Genomic DNA, 5,562 nt, shown 5'->3' on the forward strand with positions numbered 1-5,562 from the left:
AAATAACTTAACTAGTTTAATTAATTGGAGTCCTAATTATTCTAACACTAAAATTATTAGGAAACTTTATCATAATCCCAATCCTACATCATTAAGAACAATAGTTTCTATCCTGATTAAAGTAGATTAGCATTACAAAGGAATTTAATAGTTTCTGGAAAATTATTATGATTACGTTTTAATCAATTATCTTTAAGTTTCATAATTATTAATACTTAACATATTTTATTCCTAATGGCCGAGAATTGTAAACTGTATGCATACTAAATAAATTAGAATTTCATTTATACCTTGATTCTTCCATTGATTCCATCTTAATTCAACTTATCCAAAATATCATTTTCTTAATCCTAATATATATAATTAATTATTATCTATCAAAGGAGTCCAATATTGATATAGTAATTTAGCTCGAATTAATAACTAATATTATTAACTAAGTAGTTTTCTTAATTGGCTATAACTCAAGTTTAACGAATCCAAATTGAATTTTTCTTGAGTCCATAATTCGTCATTTATTACGAGCTTCAAAATGAGCCCAATATTGATAGGGTAATTCTAACTCCTTCAATAATTAACTATTTGGCCTATTTAATAAAGGTATAAAATCTGAAACTTATTTTCACTTTGATCCCTCAACTATAAAGATATTCACATAGATCCAAATTAACTTGTATAAGGACTTAACTGAACATTGCATTCCTATTAAATAAATTAATGCTAAGTAAAAATTCGGGATTTTACAACCCTTTCCCACAGCCACTTGGGGTAAACACGGTGACGTCTGGATTCAAGAACAAGTTGCCAAAATTCAAGTTGGTCATAGATGATGGAGAAGAGGATACTAAAACACATCCCAGTGTCTTCGAACGAATCAAAGGGAAAGAACCAAAAAAGGACGGAAACGTCCTGTGTGCAAGGTGTAAAAGGGAAGTAAATGGAGACACGGAGAAACCAGGGACATGGCAGCATCCTCATCGCCCTGCCTTCTTCCCAAACATTCAGCCTGGTAGAGGGCGAGGTACATCATTCTATAAAGGACCGCCTTTTGAAAGGCAGTTCAGACCAGTAGATACTGGAAGAACATTTAGGCCGCAACCTCGCCGGCCAAATGTATGACATTCATTCCAGTACAGCGCAGGAAGGGCAATACCCTTCGATGAGATGACTAGGACCCAACAAAGGCGTTTCCAACGAAACTACGGACGGATGATGAGGCAGCAACAAGGAATGCCACATCCTAAAGCGCCTCTACTACTCAAGGTAGCCAATCAAAACGTCCTCAAAGGTAGTAAAGAGACTGGTACAGATAAATCAATAAAGGAGTTGCCAGAAATCTCTTCTGGGAGATCAATGTTTGAGAGAGACAAAAAGGATGAAGAAGATCCAGATCAGCCCCTTGCTATCCAATTCGGTACGTTGCCTCCTGTCGTGGCCAATAATTACCTACTGGCCAATGAATTTAAGAATAAAGAAAAGGAAGAAGAGAGGGAGGACAATGAAGGAAAAGCCTGCATGCTGGTATGTGAAGAAGGCCAAACTTCTGGAGAGGCCTACAAGGATGAAGAGGACGATGGGATGACAGACATTGAAGAAGAAATCGACCTAGAAGCAGAAAGGAAAAAGAGGGGAGTATCGCGCAACACTCTGTTTAAGCAACTACACCAAGAGGGAGTTCGCGAAGTAGACTTGTTGGGGGAGCCATCTGGGCGTCCTTTCGACTTCTACGTACTATACGGGACACCCAAAAGGAAGAAGAGAGTGCCTCGCTCTGAAAAGTATGGGTCACCTCCAAGGATAATGCCCCCTCCCACAGGTTGGATAAATGATGAGGAAGCATTAGAAAAAAGTAAGAAGGAAATTTGGGAGATAGAGGATCAGCGTGACATACTAAACGTCGACCTATCACAAGGGGATAATTCGACAGAAAACAAGCAAGAAGTAGAAATAGAGGCTGCCGAAAAGGTTGTTTTTAAACGGCCAACCATGAAATTGACAAAACACCTGAGGCCATTATACGTTAAAACTCTAGTTAACGGCGTCCCAGTGGCAAAGGTGCTTATCGATAATGGAGCGGCTATAAACACCATTCCATCCAGGATGATGAGAAAGTTCGCAGAGACAGAGGGTGATATGATTCCTACAGAAGTTATCCTCACTAGCTTCAATGGAGGAGCAACTTCAGCTAAGGGAGTTATGCCTTTAGACATAACTATAGGTACGACTACTAGGACCACTGTCTTCTTTGTAATAGATGGCCCTACTAGTTACAATGTGCTCCTAGGAAGAGATTGGATACACGAAAGCCGCTGTATACCCTCGTCGCTCCATCAATGCCTGATTTTTTGGAATGACAAAGGCGAAGCAGAGGTGGTACAGGCCAATCATAGGCCTTTTGTCGCGGAAGCAAACTCGGTGGAAAAGTTCATGTACGAAGGAAACTATGGACCTGTCAGAGTGATACAAGACGGGGAAGAAACTCAGGTTGTTGCGCAAAGCGAAGAACCATTCTCAGTGGACGCACTCACTGAGATGTTCAAACAGATGAGGCCAAATATAGTGGCCCTGGAAGAGCCAGTGATTGGCAAAAGAATAATCAAGGAATCTTGAATGGATTCTGAGTTGCAAAAGCAAATGGCCGATATTCAGGCCTTCAAAGCCAGACTGATGGCTTTCAATAAGGAATGCAATGACAAAGCGAAGGAAGAGACTGCCCTAAAAGCACTGAAGGACAAGTTGGCAGTATTCGAGTTAGAGCAAAGCCTTGGCCGAGAAGTCAACAAGGTGGACTGTTTGGAAGAAGAAGTACTTACAAAAGAACTAGACGACGAAGAGATGCGGATTGCCAAACCTGGATACGCTCAAGCGCAAGACCCTCTGATCAAAGTAAATATTGGCGATGAAGGAGAAGATCACCCAACGTTCATCAGCCAGATGCTCGACCAAGAGGTTAGTAACAAATTAATCGCTTTGTTAAAAGAATACAAAGATTGTTTTGCTTGGGAATACGAACAAATGCCTGGTTTAGATAGAGACTTAGTGGAACATAGATTACCAACTAAGCATAATTTTAAACCTCATAGGCAACCTCTTAGGCGTTTTGCTCCTAATGTACTCCCTGAAATTAAGAAAGAGATAGAGCGATTATTGAAAGCAGGTTTTATAAGAACAGCCAGATATGTTGAATGGTTGTCGAATATTGTGCCAGTACTAAAAAAGAATGGTAAACTAAGGGTGTGTATAGACTTTAGAAATTTAAACATAGCTACACCCAAAGATGAGTATCCAATGCCCACGGTGGATTCCTTAGTAGATTCAACTACCGGACATGTCGTGTATTCTTTCATGGATGGGTATTCAGGATACAATCAAATCTATAGAGCTGAAGAAGACATACACAAAACTGCCTTTAGATGCCCTGGGTCTCTAGGATATTTTGAATGGGTGGTTATGCCTTTCGGCCTAAAAAATGCAGGGGCAACTTATCAAAGGGCTATGAATTTAATCTTTCATGACATGATAGGCAAGTTTGTTGAGGTGTATGTGGATGATATAGTGGTCAAGTCCATTAAAGAAGATGACCATTTCGAACAGTTAAGATGTTCGTTTGAACGAATGAGGCAATATAAGCTAAAGTTGAATCCCTTGAAGTGTACATTTGGTGTTAATGTAGGGAACTTTCTTGGTTTCTTAATACACAAGAGAGGGATTGAACTTGACAAAAATAAAGCGAAGGCCATCTTAGAAGCCAAACCACCTAGTAATAAAAAGGAGTTGCAAAGGTTTCTAGGCCAAGTAAATTTTTTAAGACGCTTTATTTCTAACTGTGCAGGGCGAACTTAAGTAGACGGTTAACGAAATGTGAATGTAATTACTCTGCTGTTGAAAAATTGTGTCTAGCACTTTATTTCACATGTACAAAATTAAGGGCTTATTTATGGCCCGTAACCGTTTATTTAATTTCTAAAGTAAATTTAGTCAAGTATATGTTCTCGCGCCCTATTTTACACCAAAGGATAGGCCTTTGGACACTAGTTTTATCAGAGTTCGAAATACAATATATACCTCAAAAGGCAGTCAAAAATCAGGCTTTGGCTAACTTTCTAGCCGATCATCCATGCCTTGACATGCCTGAAGAAATCGAATTAGAAATCAATTCGTTCGAATTAAAACCTTGGGTGTTGTATTTCGATGGGTCAAAAACCTCTAAAGGTGCAGGAGTGGGGGTAGCATTGATTAATCCTTTGGGGATTTGCTACAAGTTTGCATTCACCTTAGACAGAATGTGCACCAACAATCAGGCCGAATATGAAGCTTTAATTGTAGGCCTAGAACTAATGGTAGATATGGGAATAAGAAATGTGATCGTTAGGGGCGATTCTCAATTGGTGATCCATCAATTGATCGATAATTTTAAATGCCAAAGTGATTCCATTATAAGTCAGTACGAGATCGCCCAAGAATTACTAGAAGAATTTGATCAAGTAGAACTCCAATGCGTTAATAGGATATATAACGACATGACAAATGAGTTAGCCCAAATGGCATCAGGGTACTCAAATATTTTGAATTGGAAGTCTACTTGTGAATATGGAATCATATTGCCTGTGATTCAAAGAAGGGCAAGGAAAATTGAACTTTACTGTATACAAGATGGAGATGCAGTGGATTGGAGAACAGAGATTGAAGGGTTCCTTAAAGAACCTAATGGAGGGATTAGCAGGAAGACAAAGCTATGTTCGCTGAATTACACACTAATAGATGAAGAATTGTTTAAGAAACGTTCTGATGGTGTATTACTAAAGTGTGTAAGTTTGCAAGAAGCTAAGACGATCATGACTGAAGTGCACGAAGGGATATGTGGAGCTCATCAAACTGGCCAGAGGATGAGATGGTTAATTATTAGGAGTGGATATTTTTGGCCAAAGATGGGAGAACTATGCGTTCAGTATGCAAAAAGTTGTTTAGCATGCCAAAAATATGGTCCAATACAAAGGGCACCAGCACGAGAGATGGCACCTATTATTAAACCTTGGCCGTTCAAAGGTTGGGCGATAGATCTAATAGGGAAGATCTACCCTCCATCGTCCAAGCAACATACTTTTGTTATATTTGCAACCGACTATTTCACCAAATGGGTAGAAACGGTACCTTTAAAAGAGATCACCCAGAAGAATGTTATAGAGTTTATTCGTGATCACATTATTTATAGGTTTGAAATTCCACAAACTTTAATGGTAGATCACGGAACATCTTTGAATGGGGATCAAGTGAACAAATTTTTGAGCGAGTTTGGGGTTAAATTAGTAAACTCCACACCGTACTACGCTCAATCCAACGGACAAGCGGAATCTTCTAATAAAATTCTAAAAAATATCATCAGAAAGATGATAGATGAAAACGCTAGAAATTGGCACGAATGTTTGAACAAGGCCTTATGGGCTTATAGAACATCACCTCGGTCAAGTACCAAAGTTACTCCTTTCCAACTTGTTTATGGACAGGAGGCTGTTTTGCCTATGGAAATCAACGTGCAATCAATTCGAGTGTGCTTGCAACATA

This window comes from Olea europaea, unplaced genomic scaffold, assembly GCF_002742605.1.
Source record: "Olea europaea var. sylvestris unplaced genomic scaffold, O_europaea_v1 scaffold572, whole genome shotgun sequence".
NCBI lineage: Eukaryota > Viridiplantae > Streptophyta > Magnoliopsida > Lamiales > Oleaceae > Olea > Olea europaea.